We start from the raw sequence: 20,145 nt of genomic DNA on the forward strand, positions 1-20,145 counted from the left end.
GGAAAACAAGCTGAGAGTTATACATCTTGATCTGAAGTCAGCCAGAAGAAGACTGGATGTGTTCTGCACTTAAGACCTCAAAACCCCACATCCACAGTTACACACCTCCTCTAACAAGGCCACAATGACCAAGCATTCAAACACATGAATCTATGGAGGCCATTCCTATTCAAATCATCATACAAGGCAAGAACTCTAGGCAGAAACTTGAAACAGCAACTATTAGAACTCTGATCTTTGGCTTGCTCACTTGCTTGTTTGTTTTCTTGCTTGCTTATTCTCCCCAGGACCATCTGCCCTGAAGTGGTACCACACAAAGTAGTGTGAGCCCTGCAACATCAATCACTAATCAATAAAATGCCCAAGATACCTGACAATCTGATAGAGGCATTTTCTCACTTGAAGTTCCCTCCCAGGTAGAGTTATATCATCTCCATGGAGGAACAAGAGTCTGGCCTGCTTAAGGACACAGATATTAGGAAGAATGAAATGATGTCTGAGAGATCTCACAAAGACACACTTTTCTGAGCTGGAGCATGGCTCTGGGATTAAAAGTGGAACTTGGAAAGGACCTGAATTCTGCTCCCAGCTCTCATATCAGGTAGCTCACAACTGCCTGTAGCTCCAGCTCTGAGAGGAAGGGAGATGTATCTGGCCTCCACAAGTATCTGTACTCACATTTACATACCACCTCACAGATACATAATTTTTAAAAAGAATAATAATATAATAATAATAAATCTTTATATTAAAAACCTACAAGATTCTCATAAATTAACTTTCTCTACTTATGGAAAAGGAACTTCCAAAATATTAAGAGAGTGTGTGTGTGTGTGTGTGTGTGTGTGTGTGTGTGTGTGTGTAAGATCACCATGGTCTCTTCTGTAAAGTCCAGTATACACTTCACATTAAAATTTCTATAGAAGCTGGGCATTTTGGTACATAAACATAATCCCATAATCCAAGTACCTGGCAGGGCAAAGACAGAAAGAATGCAAGTTGTATGCCAATTCGGGCTAGACAAAAATGTAAATTAAATATAAATTATTTCTGTGAGTTCATGACCAGCCTGGTCTATAAAGTGAGTTCCAAAAAGCCAGGGCTACACAGAGTGAGAGACCAAAGAATTAAAAATTAGGTTTTTTTTTTACATATTGGTTCAAAGTTTAAAGCACAAGCCTGAACAAAGGCCAGACAGGTGGAGCCATGTCCAGCCACTTTTGAGGAGGAACCAGCCTTACTGCATTCTTTTCCTGCCCACTAGAGATACAGTTGCTAGGAAACTAGCCCAGATGGTCTAGCCAGAACCACTTAAAGAGATACCATCTCAGAAGGAGAGGAGGTCCTCCCCTATTAGTGGACTTGGAAAGGGGCAGGGAGAAGATGATGGAGGGAGGGTGAGATTGGGAGGGAATGAGGGAGGGGGCTATGGCTGGAATACAAAATTAAACACCTGTGATTAATATAAAAAATAAATTAATTTAAAAAAGAAAAAAAAAGAAAATCAAAGTAGAAAACTTTGATGACTAAATGAAAGAGAGAGAGAGAGAGAGAGAGAGAGAGAGAGAGAGAGATACCATCTCCTGGTAACCCACCCAGATAACTAGCCAGAAATGTTTGTGGATTTGGTGCCTAAATGAACCAATCATTTTAATAGTCAATTTCCCTTACTCAATCATGTAACACCAAGGCATGTAACTCCCTGCTTCCCAGTTTTGCCTTTCAAAACCTTGTTCCTCTACACCTCCCTGCTGCACTCCTCCTCTTCAACAGGGAGGCTGCTGTGTCCTGGGCTTGAGCTTGTATCAAAAAAACCCTCATGTGTTTTGCAACAGACTCTGGTCTTTTGGGGTCTCACAGTCTAGGCACAACATTTTTTGGAGGTTCTACCAAGATTCTGAGACCACGCCCCCCCAAGACCCCAGAACCTTAGTCTAGAGGGTCCAGTACCAGCTGATGAGTGTTTTTTGTTTTTGTCTCAGGGTCTCTGTGCAGTATCTGTGGGTATGTCTGTTTTCTGTTCTCTGAAAACCCTCGAGAAATGGCAAGACATGGCTAGGAGTGGACTCACTCAGAGATCACAGCTGTTGGAGTCCTGGGAGATGTTTCTGGCCCTGGGGTGGTTGACAGAGAGCCCACTTGCCTGTTTTTGGCAGACAAGGTTGGAGTGGTTGATGGAGAGCCCACCTGCCATGTCTCTGGCTTGGTTGAGGAAGCACCCACCTCTGAGGTAGTTGATGGACTGCCCACCCACCAATTGGAGAGTTATGGTGAATGTGGAATCCTGCTGTTTACAATCCTCTCTGTGTTGCTCTGGGCTTCCTGTGGCTGGGAAACCAGAGCAGAAATCTGAAGGTCTGTGAGTCTGACCCTGAGTTGTGAAATGGCTACACTGGCATTAGTTTGTGCTTGTCTTTCTATTTTGTTCCTTGTGTTTGTGAATCTTTGTATCAGACTCTGGAACTATGATGGACACTATGGGACAGACTTCCTCTGGTATAATTGGGTGGAGCCCAATTTCAAGGAATACCACCCCCTAATGGAACAGGGTGGAGGGTCCATTGAGAGATGAGCCATTATTCCTTTGGTTTCTCCTTCCTCTTCCTTTCTTTTTTCGCTCATTGTACCAGTACATTTTTTCTTGTGTTGTTATTTTATGGGTTTGTTTGTTTGTTTGTTTGTTTATGATGGTCTCAATAGGGCAGGTGAACAAACAACTGTGCACCATGGTGACTTTGCCTGCCCCATGCTCCCAGCTATAAGCTGAGGTACCTCTGGTCTCTGGTGGGAGCATGTTTCAGGGAGGGACAAATGGAAAACAACCAAGAGTGGGGCAGGCAGAGTGAGATTGCCTAGGCTGAAGGGACAAAGTGCTTAAAATTACAGTTGGGTCGAGTAAGAAGAGTTCCCACTGTCTGTTTAAATGTATGTATAGCCATTACATGTTTGTTTCTGAATGATCTTAAATGATTAATATGCTCTGTACATCTTGGTTATAGATTAGGAGTATTGGATATGTTTAAGGATTAAATTTAAACTCTTGTTTAGAACATATATATGTGTGCATATGTGATTGTAAGATCTATAGAAGCATAAATGTTTTTAAATAACAACCATGTGGCTTGCCATGCATGTGATATAACTACGCCATCTTGAAATTGTCACATGGTGTGAGGCAGAGCAAAGGAAAAAAAATTACAGAACCTCTTATTTGAAATGAATTCTGTTTATTATCCTATTTCCTTTTAGACTAAGAAGACAAGTCTCATTTTAAATTGCTATTACTTAGAGATTGGATTGTGTGCACTGGTAAAATTTGGTTTTGACTTTCAAAATCATGGTTGTGCTTTGTGATTTCACTCCTAAAAAGGGTACTTTTTGTTCAGTCTTAATACAATGTGGTATGATCAGCAAGATTTTCTAGTCCCTCTATGAACTGTATCTGATTGAAAGTTTTGCTTTGATTTTAGTTCAGAAAGATATTTAAAGTTATGTTAATGACTGCAGTTGGTTACAAGATTGAGCTTTACCTAGTCCATTTGTTTATGTGTTCAAGGTTAAGCCTAGGAAGCCTAGGATGATGGGTAACTACGAAGTTTGCTGACTTAAATCTACTTAAAATAGATATGGTTCTAAAATACTCATCTAAGGAATATGCCAAAATTAGAGATTATAGCATTCTGTTTTATAGGATGCAGTTTAGAGCAGATGACTAAAGATAGACAAAAAGTAACTCAGATATGCTGGCCCTCAAGCTTGTCAGAGATCTGTGAAATATGGCATTTTAATATGTGTAAGCTTATTATGACAGAGAGTTCCAGAATCCTGGCAGTAGCTCTCCAAGGTCTCCAAGATTTGGGCACAATGTGACTCTGGATTGTGGTATGCTAACCACTGGGCGCGACTGTCCCAACTGGCCCACTGCTAGCGCCCAGCCTAAACTGCGGAAAAAGCTGTGGACACCTAGAGAGTCATTGTTTCTCATTGCTGAAGATGATGTAATGTCAATCTCTCATGTTCTTTTTTCTACAGAAACAGTCTCTCATCTTTTATGCCTGATGGCTAGACCTCCTCTGTTCATGATGCCGTGAGACCATAGGAACCAGGGACAACTACCTAGGTGGTGGACTGACTAGTCATCACTCTCGTTTTGATTGGTACATATATATAGCTTATAATTTATCTCTTTCAGGTCTCTGGTCACATTGATGGCTAAGCTAAGCTAATGGTAGCTTTGCACCTAAAGAGCAGACAATTAGAGCCACTGTTAGTCCATTGGTCAATTAATTAGCTAGTAAGAACTACTAGATACTAGATTTCTTATTTAGAAAGGCAGAGAGATTTTCCTTTCTTACAGGCTTCATGTTAATTGCCTTTGTCTTACCATCAATAACTGGATAGAAAGATGTAAAATTTATCTAAGGTCAAAGGATATGAAAGTTATGAGGATGTACAAAATTGAGGGTCTAGGAAAATATTTCAAAGTTGGTAAATGCAAGGAGGATTGGAGTGTCTAAGTAGATGTTTTAAGATACATGAATATAAATTATAATGATGTAAGAAAGTAACTTAAAGCATATTGAAATGGGAAATATTTCAGATTTCTTCCCCCCACCCCAAGCTATGGTTGTGCTTATGTTGTTATAAAATTTCAGAACTTCAGAGTTTTGACATTGGTCAATAGAGTTCTGATAAGTTGATAGAGCAATGACTGCTTATTATTCAGTCACAAGCTTGAGATTTTAATTTCTTTTTTGTTTGTCTTCTGGAAATAGACTTACAGGTGCATCTCATCATGCTAAAAACATTTGTCTAATGTGTTTATCTGACCCAAATGACATAGCTTTTACTAGGTATTAATGGCATGAATCTACTTCAGCTATCTTGTAGACACCTGTTAATTGCCTTTTCTGTAGTATGGATGTCAATACAATGGTGATGCTAATATGAGTTTCAGGAAACCAAAAAGGCATGAGACCTGGATCTGGCATATCTCAAACAGATGAGTTTTTTCCCTTGGTCTTGAGATTCCTCACTTTCCCTAATTACTAGACAAATTTTAACTTCTGTCTCTAGTCTGAATTTGTTTCACCTGGTTGACAGAATATATTCAGTGATCAGCTATGGACTGCTGAGATCTGGACTTTCTGGAAGCTGACATGATTGCTCCCTGCCTCTTCAGATAGATTAACTAACCAGACACTTCTGAGGACTGCCCCATTGCCCAGGCTTTGGATGGCATTTCAGCCTTCCTAACCCCTTGATATCAATGGTCCCATGGTCAGAACTAAAGCAAATACAGAAAAACTGACCTTCCATCCCAATCTCACCTGGCAGGTTGAAATTCTAAATAAAACGTGGCTCCCTGACATTAGCTATTATCTTGGAGACCTGATTAGCTGGAGTAGGAACTGGTATTGTAGCAGTGGATGTACAAATCCAGAATTATAACAGCTTAAAGGCAGATATTGATAAAAATATTCAATGCCTTGAGAACTCGATCACCCATTTAGAAAAGAACGTTGATTCCCTGGTAGAAGTAGTGTAGCAAAATGGGAGGGGCTTGGATCTGTTATTTTTACAGTGGGACAGGCTATGTGCAGCCCTTAGAGAGTAATGTTGTTTTTATGTAAATCACTCAGAAATGATCAGGAAATCTTTAGCAAGAATAACAAAAAGCCTGGAAAGATGCTGGCAAGAGAGGATTCCAGAGGCTGATTTAAGTCCTGGTATAATAGTTCTCCTAGGCTTACTACCCTTATATCCACCCCTGATGGGACCCCTACTCATTTTGATTTTTTTTTTATTTTGGGCCTTGTATTTTAAATTGCTTGGTGGCTTTCATGAAGGAATGCTTGAGAGCAATACAGTAATGATACTCATATCCCATTATGGAAAAGTAAATCTGGAGGACCCAGGGGTCATATCTGGAAGACCCAAGGTTGGGTCTTCAAATTATCATGGGAAGGAGGCAATGAGAGACCAAAGAATTAAAAATTAGTTTTTGGGGGTATAGGTTCAAAGTTTAAAGCTCAAGCCTGAACAAAGGCCAGACATGTGGAGAAATGTCCAGCCACTTCCTGGGAGGAACCAGGTTTACTGCATTCTTTTCCTGCCCACTAGAGATACAATTGCTAGGAAAATGGCCCCTCTCTCCTAGGACAGCCAAACAAGGGAAGCCAGACCATTAACAGTTTGGGGAGCTTCCTATAGCCAATCAATTCAAAATGCAACATCCCCTTTTGTGTTTCAACCAATAGATGCTTGCCAGGAATTCCCCTGCTTTGGGCACACTAGGAGGGACCAAAACTTTAAATCAACCACCTAATCTAAGCACAAGGTGATTTGCTCTCAAATGCTCTGGTGGTGAGAGTATAAGCCCAAGCTAGCTTGTAATAAAAAATATCCTCGTGTGTTTTGCAATGGATTCAACTCCTGGTGGTCTTTTGGTGTCTTGCAAACTGGGTACAACTAGAGAAACCCTGTCTCAAAAAGAAAAATTAATCAGTATATTTTACTGTAAATATTTTCCAAGAACTCCATGGTAACAATTTTTCCTAGTTTGCTGATGGAAAATCATTAGTAAGAATTTGAAAGGAGGTGGGGGTGGAACTTTGTGACAGAGTCTCATGACATCTGGCTGCCTCAAACCAGCTGTGTAGATAAGACTAGCTTTGGAATCCACCTCCAGAGAATTGGGATTACAAATGTACACAACTGTTTTAGTTTGCTTCTCTATGCATTGATAAAACACTGACCAAATGCAACTTAGCAGAGGAAAGGGTTTCTCTGGCTTATGCTACCACAAGAAGTCAATGCAAGAGCTCAAGATGAGAACCTAGAGGCAGGAAATTGAGAACTGCAGCCTACTGGCTTGCTTCCCTGCTCTTATACAGCCCAGGTCCACCTGCCCAGGGGTGGTACCACCCATAGTATGCTAGGCCCTCCTACATTAATCATCAATCAAGACAATGCCCACAGGCCAGTCTGATGGAGGCAATTCAACAGTTAAGGCACCCTTGTCCCAAGTGTCTCTAGTCTGTGTCAAGTTGGCAAAAATTAACCAGCACAGCCACCATAGTTGTCACTAGTACATTTTAAAGGAAAGATATTGTTGTAACTAAGTTTATTGATTTAGAAATGGAGACACACTATTGAAAATTGAGTTTTGCCATGCATCTTTTATTTGGTAGACTCAAAATAGAAAACAGTCCCTATTGAGGTTTGAAGAAACATTATGTGTAATAATAATAATAATAATAAACTAGTTCGTATTAAAATGCATCTGGGTTGTTATATCCACTACAGGTGGAATGGCGCAGAGGAAGAAAGATTTACTCTTCATTGACAAGGAACAACAGTACATAATATATGAAGTAACAGTTTTCAAGATGGTAAGTAATAAAGGGGACACTAATCCCTAAGAGTTGAGCAATAAATAAAAGAATCATACAATTACCCCAATCTAGAGCCTCTGCTTTAATAAACTATGCTGGCCAGAGTACAGCAATGATGACTCCACATGGAGCACAGATGCCACCTTGAGGTGGGAGAAACCTCAAGTGGCTGCTGAGGAGTCATTTCAGGTGGCAGCCTGGGGCATAGGTGCTTCAGATGGCAGCCACATTGGATCCAGTGCCTCAGAAGGCAGCTGAGCTACAGCTTACAGGACGATATGACAGTATAAGTGACCCCAAACATTCCACCAGAGAACTCCTGCAGCTTATAAACTCCTTCAGCAAAGTGGCTGGATACAAGATCAATTAAAAAAAAAAAATCAGTAGCCCTCCTATATACAAATGACAAATAGGCTGAGAAAGAAATTAGGCAAACCACAGCCTTCATATCGTCCGCAAATAGCAATACTGGCTGGCTTTGATTTCCTTTGGTTGTCTTATTGCTCTAGCTAGAACCTCTAGAACTAAATTGAAGAAATATGAAGAGAGTGGGCAACTGTCTTGTCCCTGATTTTAGTGGGATTGCTTTAAATTTCTCATTTAGTTTGATGTTGGCTATAAGCTTGCTGTATGAAGCTTTTATTGTTTAGGTTTCTCATTTAGTTTGATGTTGGCTATGAGCTTGCTGTATATAGCCTTTATTATTTTTAGGCAAGGATCTCTCCAAGACTTTTAACATGAGGGGATATTGGATTTTGTCAAAGGCTTTTTCTGCATCTACTGAGATAATCATGTGATTTTTTTTTTTTTCTGTTAGTTTGTTTATATGGTGGAGTACATTGATGGAGTTTCAGATGTTGAACCATCCCTGAATCCCTGGGGTGAAACCTACTTGATCATGGTGGATGATGTGTTTGATGTGTTCTTGAATTCAGTTTGCAAGTATCTTATTGAGTATTTTTACATCAATGTTCATAAGAGAGACTGGTCTGAAATTTCTTTCTTTGTCGAGTCTTTCTGTGGTTTAGGTATCAGGGTGACTGGCTTCACAGAATACATTTGGTAATGTTCCTTCTGTTTCTGCTTTGTAGAATGGTTTGAGGAGTATTGGTGTTAGCCCTTCTTTGAATGTTTTGCTGTTGGGAATTTATATATATCCCATGTGTTCTTGGGTGTAGTTGACCTCATTAGGTTGGAGTCTTCCTTCTAGTATCTTTTGTAGGTCTGGGTTGGTGCATAGATATTGTTTAAATGTGGTTTGTTGTGGAATATATTGTTTTCTCCATCTATGGTGATTGAAAATTTTCCTGTGCATAGTAGCCTGGGTTGGTATCTGTGATCTCTAAGTGTCTGCATTACATCTGCCCAGGCCCTTCTGGCTTTTATAGTCTGTGTTGAGAAGTCAGGTGTGATTCTGGGATGTCTATGTTTATATGTTCCTTGACCTTTTCCCTTTGCACTTTTAATAGTTTTCTTTTTTCTGTAGATTTATTATTTTGATTATTATATGGAAGGAATTTCCCTTATGGTCTAGTCTATTTGGTGTTCTGTAAGCCTCTTGCATGTTTAAGGGCATCTCTTTCTTTAGGTTGAAGAAATTTTCTTCTATGATTTTCTTGGAAGTATTTTCTGGACCCTGAAGCCTGGAATCTTTATTTTCATCTATTCCTATTATTCTTAGGTTTCTCCTTTTCATGGTGTCCTTGATTTCTTGGATGTTTTGTTTCAGGAACTTTTCGGTCTTATTGTTTTCTTTGAGATATGTATCAATTTCTTCAATCGTATGTTCAATACCTGAGATTCTCTTCTCCAGCTCTTGTATTATGCTGGTGATGCTTACCTCTGTGGTGCCTGATCTCTTTTCAGAGTTCTTCATCTCCAGGGTTTTCTCAGTTTGTGTTTTCTTTATCGATTCTAATTCTTTTTTCAGTTCTTAAACAGTTTTATTCATTTCCTTCACCTGTTTGGTTGTGGTTTCTTGTCCTTGATGACCTCTATTTGTTTGGTTGTATTTTCTTATATTTCTTTGAGAGCTTTGTTCATTCCCTCTTTATATGACTCTAATAACTGCATAATCATAGAATTGGGGTCATTTTCCTTTCAGCTACATTTAAAACATCCATTGTTTTGGGGGAGAGGTTCTGGGTGGAGACATGATGTCCTGGTTTTTGTTGTTTTCTTATGCTGGCCTTTAGCCACCTGGTTGTTCATAGCCTTGGCTGTTTGTTCATTAAAACTGCACCTAAGATTGGGTCTGGCTGTCTCTTGTCTGGAGTGGTCTTCAGGATGACGAGAGAGGCCTGGAGTTTCAGATGTAGCTACACTGGGATGGGTATTTCTGAAGGCAGAGTGTGGGTGCAGGTTCCTTGAATGGCAGGGACACCAGCACAAGTGCCTTGAAGGGCTGGGCATGGGCATCTTAGGTCATAGCTGAGGGTGCACAGGCACCTCAGGTGGAAGCTTCAGGGACTTGGGGGTGGGGGAGTGTCTGCCCCAGGTAGCAATCATGGGGGATCTGGTGCCTCACAAGGCAGCTGATTTGCAGCTCACAGGCCTATCAGACACTGTGCTCCTAGAACTCAGACTTGTCTGGGCTCTGCCATCTTGAATCCGTATGATTTTATTGTCCACCAGGTCTACACAGGGGGAGCAGGAGAACCACTATTTGGGATGCTGCCCTCAGGGAAGCAGGATCTGATGTCTGGCTGCTGGAGCTGAGGGTACCTGGATCTTGGGGGCCTTCACTCTTTAGAGTTTGTGGGAAAAAAAGGGGGGGGGGACTCATAGTTCTGTGACTCCTTGACCTGGAAGTTGACCATGGGGTCCCCTGGCTCCATTCATCCCCAACTCCCTGGATCCATTAGTCTCCAACTCCCTGGCTGTTCCCTCAGGTCTGAGAAACACCAAAGTCAGTGTTTTGGATCCAGCTGCTTGTTTACTCATGGTTTCACAGTCTCTAATCTTCTGCCCCTTAGATACAGTTCACACTGGTTACTGGTTACTTGGAACTGTGTCACTTGTAGTTTGACAATAGGTGTTGGCAAATGTTAACTGAACCCTTACCTTGATTTAAAGTAAAAATGCAGTTCTTTGCTATGAATGTTGGATTATGAGTTAGGTATGGCACTTAGTGTAATATTTTGCCATTGCACAAAATCTCTTTATCAAAGCCCTATTTGAATATATGCATGTTGTGCTTTTGCTCTAAATCCTTATGACGAACTTCCAGTATGTCTGATTTATCACTGTTTCTGATCCCACAAAATAGGGGCTCATAACCCTTAAAGATCTTCAACAGCACCCAAATGCCTCAGTCTAACCTGTCAGGGTTGCTCATGGTTTCCCAGAGTGCCCTGACCTCCATTTAATACACTTCTCTAGATTGGAAAAGGACAGGAAAGGCCTTTTTCGTATGAAACCAGAGGTCCTCTGGCTTCCCCATGTAGCTCATAATGTCTTCTACTATCCTCTGCTGTTCTTACAAAAACAAGGACATAGAAATTGTCACCCAAATTTTCTCCAAATACCCTTAATTCAGCAGTCCAATATGGTTCCCTTCTTCCAAGGTTGTGGTCTCCATGTGAACCCCCCCTAGACTCCTGTATTGGACTTGGTCCCAGTGGGAGGTGCTATTTGGGATGGTTATGGCTCCTTTAGGAGGAAGAGCCCAAGTACATCATGGTGGACCTTAAGGTCTTATAGACTCACCTACTTCCTATTCTGCTTCCTGACTGCTAATAAAGAATGACAGCTGATCTTCTGCCACTATGCCTCCTGGCCACAGTGGACCGAATCCTTCTGGAACCGTAAGGCAAAGCAAACCCTTTCTTGAGCAACATTGGTAGGAGTATTTCATTACAGCGGCAAAAGAGAAGCTGAGCTAACCACTAAGTGCAATAGCCTAGGTCACAGTTAATACAAGTAGGAACCAGACACCTGTGCCAGGGACTGCCAGTTTTCCACTTATCAGCAAAATGGGGTCTACATTATTTATCGTTGTGGCATGTAATTAATCTCAGACTACTGTTCCAATATTAGGTCAAAACTTTATCATTTTATAGAAAAATACATGTTTTCCAAACTAAGTTGATAAAACATAACAAGAACTCAGTATCAAAAGTATTCAAGTATAATACTAAATTAATTTTAAAAATGAGATTCCCTGGGTGAAGCATCAGCAATACTAGTCCTGTCATTATGTGTATGGAAACAGCTAGATTTCTGTCCATGAGACATTAACCACTGGTGAGGACATACACCATAAGAAAATGATGAACATGTCAACCACTAATGCACGCAAGACTACTTAACACAGCATGAAAAGTCAGTGACACAATACAGCATGATTGTCCTTGTACAAATTGAAATAAGAAAATACAGTAATTTTACCCATTACACTTTGTAAAACCAGATACATGAATTTGTAAGCAGTGCTTTAATAGAGATAGTAATTTATTTTCAAATAAATATATTTCCTTTCTATTCCTTTATCATGTATTTTATATGTATCTAACTGGCAAAACCTACCAGATTATTGAAACTGGAAATAATCCATGATATTCCATTTGCCTTATATTCAACTCATTTTTCTTACACTGAGAAGTCCAAACATCAGTTCCTATTAAACTGCTAGAACCTACCCCTGCACCCAGTGTGACTAGCCTTTTGGACAAGGCCAAAGGAGGGTATGTTTGAGCATCCTTATGATTTGGTCTGCCCTTTTCCTGAGTGCTAACAAGGAGCTGCTCCTAGTTCTCCTGCTCCTCACTGTAAGCATAGCCACTGGCATGGGTCCTTCCTAAATTCAAATTAGTGAACAGATGTGATGACTCAGCATCTGAGTCCTTCCCATCTTCTTCCTCTGCTTCTTCCTCCTCTTCCTCATCATCATGGTACCCAGTATCTCCTTGTCAGATGACAGGCTCTTCCAGTAAGCATCATACCCAGAAGCTCCATCTGCCTGCCAAACTTCAAGGAGCATGCTATAAGAGACAGTTACATACACATTATCAGTTAGTGCCAATGCTTATACATCCCACTGCCACAGGATATACTGTTACAAAAATGAAAAGGCAAGTAGTTTTCTAATTTTCTCACAGAAATCTATACAGCATAATCACAAATAACTGAGGCAAACACCAAACCTCGGTGAATATCAGTATGTATCAAATTGAAAAACTGTACCGCACGTTTTCCAAGGTTTTAAAACCCCACTTGCTTATTGCTATTACATTTAGCTTTTCAAATAAAAAAAGAGTTCATACACACACACACACACACACACACAAACATATGACAGGCCTGGGAGACAGACAGCTCCATCAATTTGTCTGTTGGTTATCCATTGACAGATTTTAGAATCACCTGGGAGATGGGCCTCTGAGCACACCTGCGGGGAACCTTGATTATGTTAAATGCTGTAGGAAGACCCACTTTAATTGTGGTAGGGCCATTCCCTGGGAAGGGATCCTAGACTATTTAGAAGGAGACAGCAAGCTCAACATTAGCCTACATTCACCATTCTCCTGACTTTGGACATGTGAATAACCGCTTCAAGCTCTGCTGCACTGACCTGGACTATACGCTAAAATAAACTCTTTTTCTTTAAATTGCTTCATTACAGTATTTTACCACAGTGGCAGAAAAGAAACTGAGACAACCAGTGCTTGCCACATAAGCCACAGGACCCATATTCAATCCCCAGAACCCGCATAAAAATTTAAGTGTAGTAGCACATGCTTATAATCCTAGCATTATGGAGGCAGACACTGTAAGATTCCTACCAGCGAGCCTAGCTTAGAGAAACTGTCTTAATAGCCTCCTGAGGAATGATACCCAAAGTTGATCTCTGGCAGACACACACACACTAGAAAATGGTAAATTTATTCTAAGCATGAATGAAAGCAAATCACTCATTGGTAGCCTTACTTGACATGCTGAGATCCTTTGTCTCCTGCATTTCGTGTCCACATTTAGGACAAGTTGTTTCCCCTTTTCTTGCTTAAACACCTTGCTCCTTGTATGTTCATCACAGAAACAAGCCTATACAACAGAGACAGAAATAAGGCAACATTTAATTTAAAAGATATAAAAAGATACCATCCAAAATTCCAAGAAAACATAAAGATAGTTTTGCTTAAGGCAGAGTTAAGAACTGTACTGGGACTAGTCACATGTTCTTGATCTCAATTTCTTAAAGGGAATGGTTTTTGCCAGGACTCTTCTGAAACAGGTCCAACAAGGCAGACACTTATACATAGGATGACATGGAAAGTGGCTTATCGATTTGTTCATATTTGAGGTTCTTGATAACAAAATGGTGGGTTGTTTATCTTTAGAGTACACCACCACCCAACTAAAGGGTGAAAAGGCAATTTCAAAGTCATAACTATTGAGAAATGCAGAGGACCACTGAACAACATGGGATCTTAGCCGACATCACAAGAAAATCTGTGCAAGAAGCTCAAAGGCAGCAAGATCCCAGCATGGAGGTGAGGTGAACACAAAGTCCCACCCTTTTGGTATTTGGTAGCTTCTAGGAGAGGAAGAGTCAGTTTTTCTTTAAGGGTGTGACCCCAGCAGGCTGACCATGCCCCAGGACAGGCCTTACACCTAAAAGTATTTGGGAAAAATTAATTGGACTCAATGGGTTTAAAAAAAAAAAAAAGGAACACAAACTTGGGTAGATAAATGGGGATAAATCTGGGAAGTGGTGGAGGTCAATATGATAGAAATATATTGTATGAAATTCTCAAAGAATTAATAAAAATTCTTTTTAAAACACATTAAAATATTGGTTAAAATGGTTTTACCTTATCTTTGGAAACCTATTACACTAAGACATGAAAAGCAGCTTACCACCATAGTGAGGCCAGTACTGTATACACACCAACATAGTTGATGACACAGTCTGAAGACTTCATCATACACTTTGTTTTCCCTGGTTGGAAAGAATGTATATATGCACTGTTAGCCCTACAAATTAGTACATAAAGTATTCACTAGTTCCTCTTCGATCTTGACCAAGTGCCTATAGAAATAATATTTAAAAAAAAAAATTAAACCAGTGTATCTTCCCACTTACATAAATTAAAAAAATGCAAACATACCTCATTACCTTAGATTTTCTGAAATTACAAATGTACTATTCTATAAAAGTTGTTATATAATAATTTATATGGAACATGCTAATTCAAGCTTGTAATAAAAGCAGAAAGTCCAGGTTATACATGTAATCTGATGATTATGTTGACAGTTTTAAATATTATGAAGTTTGAGTGAATCAAAGCACTGTAAAAACTTGCTTTCAAATGAATTTTGTATTCATAAATCACAACAGAAACACCTGGCTTACACGTGCCAGTTACTTCTTGCCACACATTATCAAAAGGTGCACCAAATGATTACTGACCCAAACTATTGCACTTAAGTTTAACCATATATAAAAATCACAACATAGCTGGAAGTTACCAAGCCCTGACTTGACAGGAAATCTGCTTATCAGACATTATGCCAAGATTAGTGATGACATATTAACTGCCCATCAGACTACAGAATGGAACAGGAGACAAACAGAAGATGTTCAGTGTGCCAGCATCTAGATTCCTGAGAAGCAGAGTTAGAGAACAAGAAATGAGAAGAAAAACTTGGACACAGGGCAGAATCTGCAATAGAAAATGCATCCACATATAGCTCTGTGAAGTCCAAGCCTATAGACACTGAACATGCAGGCGTTGCCTTTTACCTGCCCACAAACTTGTCTTCTCACCCTTCTTTCACTTGGATTTAGAACAACAAAGGCAGATTTTCTCCCAGTTTTTCCTGCAGCTTGGCACAAGCACCTATCAACAGTCACCCCAAACCATTCCATTTGTAGCCATCATCTCCAAAGTAAAAAAGATATTATTTGTTCAAACAGAACACCAAGGGGTAAATCTGGAGTAATGCTAATTAGGTTCCCCAAGGCAAGTCTTCATGAACAAACAATAGAAATCCCCCAGACAAGACTGACATGGCAAAGACTGTAACACTCTCAATGTGTGTGCTTTCCGGTCAGATGTGTTAGCCCGATAAGAACCTGTGAGGACTACGTAGGAAAGACCCTTTCTTCTCTAGAAATACCATTTAGTTTTATTTTGAAGTTTTTTAGGGAAAGAGCTCCATCTATACCACAATAACTGCCAGACAAACATTTAATAAAGACATGCCTTCATAGCTGTATATTTACCACACTGCATAAATTGGTAACTTCTGAACAGAATTACAAAAATAACAAAATTCTCTATTCTTCTGCTGCCCTGTCATGGAAAATTTTAAATAGGGTCAATTTCAGATAAAGGTTGAAACTAATTTATCGCTGTGCTGGTTACTTTTTCTCAACTCAACACAAACTGTAGTATCTGAGAAAAGGGAGGCTCAACTGTGGAAACTGCCTCCATCAGACTGGCATGTGGGCAGTGTCTGTGGAGCATTTTCTCGACTGCTAATTGATGGAGGAGGACCTACTGCACTGTGGGCACTGCCATTCAGGGCAGGTACTCCTGGGTGCTATAAGAAAGGTAGCTGACCTTGAGTATGGAGGCAAGCCAGTAAGCAGCATTCCTCTGTGGTCTCTGTATCAGTTCTAGCCCCAAGGTTCCTGCCTTGAGCTCCTGTTCTGGCTTCCGTCTAAGATGGAATACAACCTTTTTTCCCCCAAGTGTTATCACAACAACAAAAAGCATACAAGGACAATTTCATACAGAAAGAAAAATTTTAAAAACTTTCCTCTGACACTTGTCACATTCCTGTAAAATTTAAAAGATAACATTAATTTTCTGCTGGCTGAAAATGGAAATTTTACTTACATTATAAAGACTATTTTCTTTTCCACATTAAAATATAACTGGCTCTACACCCCAGTTCCACAGCTCCAGTCATGTGTGTAAGCTCTTATCTTATACATACTCCACTAGCAAAGATAAACAAAAAAGTTATACCCTGTGATCCACAGTGGAAGAAGCTATATTGCAAAAGTTGAAAATACTGCATTTGCTTTTGTTGTTTTAAAGAAACCAAGTACTACAGAAAACAGACACAAGTCCCTGCTCCATTTCTAACATCCTCTTTGCCTAAGTTGAGCAGACTCTGGAAATAAAGGACACAAAATAATTAAGATCACAAACTATCTACATTTAAATAGGGCTTTCAAAGCTCTCTAGTCTGATGTACTCTCCAGAGCCAAGTCACTACTGGTCAGCCTTTTCCCAGTATAGTCTAGACTCTTTACTCCAGGCCTTCATTTACACTAACACTTTTTCCCTTCACTGAAATAGTTATCAACACCTACTCTCATTACATGCATTTATGTATACTAGTCACTCTGTACTCTTATTACATACACTTATGTATGCTGGTCGAACTGTCACATCTGAACCATGAAACCTGACCCTGAACACCATAAATCAATCCTGGGACAAAAAAATAGGACTCAAGCCCAACTCACAAGAACTTTCTGTGGCCTCCACAATGAGATGTGGTATATGTACACTACCAGAAACCAGGCAGCTAAACAAAGAAAGCATGACAGTCCTCAGAAGCATCAGGAACAAAAGAAGCAAAAGCATAGAATGTCCCAAGATCTACTTGTCCGAGGGTCCTTTATATCCATTCTTTTTCCTGATACTTGGAGTTACTACTCTGGTAAACTACTTTTCTCTAAAGTTAAATCATGTTTCTGTCATTCATAAACAAGTAAGTCCTACACAGCACATGACACTAGGGACTTCTACAAGTGTATTAAAGAAGCACTCTATCAGCCATCAGTGTTGCACCCACAGAGTTATGCAAATACCTGTTCCCACATATAACAAAAATTGGCCAAATTAAGCCATGAAAATAAAGTACTTAAAAAGTCATACATTCTAAAGTCATGTAAATAAAGTCTTTAAAAAGTCACACATTCTAAAGACCAACCTGCTTAGCATAGGCAAAATTAGTTAGGAAAATGGGATATGAGCAGGCGCAGTGGCTCACACTTGTAATCCCAACACTCAGGGAGGCAGACCAGGCCAGGCTTGTCTACAAAGCACGTCCAAGACAGTCAAGGCTACACAGAAAAACCCTGTCTCGAAAAAACCAAAAAGAAAAAAGAAAATGGGATATGTCTAGAAATCATGGCACTCACCAAGAGAAGAATGAAAAACGGCTAAAAGAAAATGATGAAAGCCCAATGAATAAGACAGCACTGAGCTAAATAGTATAGACAAGCTGGACCCTCTCACTCCATTCCTCTTATTCATTCTCCTTTAATATCAGTTATCATCAGCAGTACACAAGGTAATAGGCCAGACTTCATAAGTAGTAACATACTCTAACAAACTAATAAAAAAAAAAATAATCACTATTACTCAGCAAAAATAGTGACCATGCCTCTAACAGGTTTTTCATGGAGTGAACAAATGGGCACACTGTAATTGCTTTTCTTTTCTGACAGACTTTATGTATGGTACTATATAGTTCTTCCTTTGAATCACTAGCCATTGTTTTTTCAAAGTTCTTACCATTGTAGCATTGCAAGCGTGCTGGGCTAAGTCTACAGTGCTTCTTGATGTCCTGAGTTGTTTCTCCCATTCTCAGCAGTTCTCTGCCTTCTTCCTCGAACCAGTCTTTTCCCCCTCTGGCATTTTACCCTCTTTCTAAACAAGAAAACAGAAAAGCTATAACTGCCTGATTGACTTACAATGTGTTTACACTCTCCTTAAATATTAAACTAACTTCATCACTTCTACAGTTAAAGCTTTTATCAACATTACACACAGCTGTGGACTTCCAATAAGACCCTACTCTGTGCTACCGAACAACTGTACAACAGCATAGGCATCAAAGAGCTCATTCTAAAAGCCAGAGTAATTTCTCCACCCTAAATAACTATTCTCCTCTTCACTCAAAAAAATCTGTGTATGCACCATAAGAATTGACTAACCACTCATTTTATGCTAAGTTGAAATAACCATTTTTAGATATAAGCCACATCTCTAATGCGGCCAACACACAGTATTACACAGTAAACTCTCACCTAGATGGTTTCTAAATGAATATCCAGCAAGCTGAGCACTGACTGCAAAGCCAACCCATTTTCTCTGAAGATTAAGGAACTATTCAGTTTCTTACGCTGCCTTTCGCTCCTGTGTAGAAGCAACAATTTTAACAGGCCAGATGCCTCGGAATTTGTTTCCCATACAGACATCAAACCTTACAAAACTGGTTTTCAGAACTCAGAAAAACTACAATTTAGAAAACCAGGCTTCGTTTTGATGATTCCAACGCCCGAACCTTTCGGAAAGAGCCAATTAGTGGTTCATGATCGTGGCCAAGCCACGGGGCCTTCCGTCAGTATTTAAAACTTTAGTCTGGAGCGTGTGGCTGAATGAGTGACCGCGGGTGACCGTGGATGCATCATCTACCCACTGAGACATCTCAGACCTATTTCTCGGGTTTGTCTGTGCCAATGACAAGGGAATTATCACAGCTCAAGCCTGGACTCTAGCGACAGCAGAGCAGCAGCGGGAGGCCTGGAGGCGGGGGCACGCGGACACCCACGCGGCTCGCGACCCGCCGGCCACCCGCGGTTCCCCCTCCCCCCCCCCCCGCGCTCTCCCACCCACGTCACAGAGCCTCGCGGGGACACACCGCTCACCGCGGTAGTCGAGGACGCAGAGACGAGTCCAACCCTCAGGCTAGAACTCCAGGGAGATCGGTCAGGTCTTCCGAGCGCAAAAACGGCCAGTCTCCCACAGTATGAAGCAGACCGGATGTCCTCCTACGTCAGAGCTCCCATTCTGTTCAAGTCCAGCGGAAGTGAATAGACTGCCTCGCCCCGTTTTGTTTGTTCCGCCCCGACCTCGCCCCTTTCGGTGCGGGAGCGCTCTCCTTGACTCCAGGCTTGAGATGGAAAATAGAGAACGGAGAATTACTGGAACTCTAGGCCTGCGTTATCGAATTCTAATTTTATTATTTTACTCAGAGAATTGAAAAGTCCAAAAGCAACAGAAAGATGAATCCACAAAAATTTTTGAAAGAGAAAAATAAATTTGCTAGCGATTTTTTTTGCCTGAACTTTTGAAATCCGTGAACCTGACAGGTATTACATCTCACATTTTTATTCATTTTTCTTTGTTGTTTTTGAGACATGATTAATGGACGCCTGGCCTTGAACCCATGACCCTCCTCCCTCTCTCAGCGCTGCCATTGTAGGCATGCGCACCAGAGACCTCAAGTCCTGCTTTTTGTTATCTCAGAACACTGACATTCTGAGTTCGGAGTTGTCTTTTGGTTGTGCTCTGCTGTGTGGGTTCTGTTTCTTTGTGAGCAAGTCTTTCACATTCTCAGCGTCTGCTCTGTGGCTGAGATCTCAGTATACTTTCCCACAAGATTGCCTTATATAACACTGAAAGTCACACCATCTATACCTGAGGATAGCTATTTTATACCCAACCATATTTTTGCTCTTACCTTTATTCACATTTACATCCCAGTGGAAGACTTCTCATCTGGGTCTTTTGATTTCTTCATTGCCATCTGCTATCAACTTTGCTATATTCCAGAACTCCACTTTTGTGACCACACCTTAAGCTTCAGCTCCAAAAGAGAGCTGCTCCATCAGTGAAATCTGAACTTGAGTGTCTTGGCTTACTAGGCTCCTAACCTGTCCTTGCTGTTCTGTATTCTCTTGTCATGTTTTCAATTTACTTTTAGTAATTAAACGATG

At 40.4% G+C, this 20,145-nt stretch overlaps 1 pseudogene; it reads right to left on the reverse strand.

Annotated features, from left to right (window-relative positions):
- Positions 1 to 11,423: 11,423 nt before the first annotated feature.
- LOC110563484 (zinc finger protein 330-like) lies at positions 11,424 to 19,202 on the reverse strand (annotated as a pseudogene).
- Between the last annotated feature and the right edge of the window lie 943 nt (positions 19,203 to 20,145).

Source organism: Meriones unguiculatus, chromosome 10 (genome assembly GCF_030254825.1).
Source record: "Meriones unguiculatus strain TT.TT164.6M chromosome 10, Bangor_MerUng_6.1, whole genome shotgun sequence".
Classification (NCBI taxonomy): domain Eukaryota; kingdom Metazoa; phylum Chordata; class Mammalia; order Rodentia; family Muridae; genus Meriones; species Meriones unguiculatus.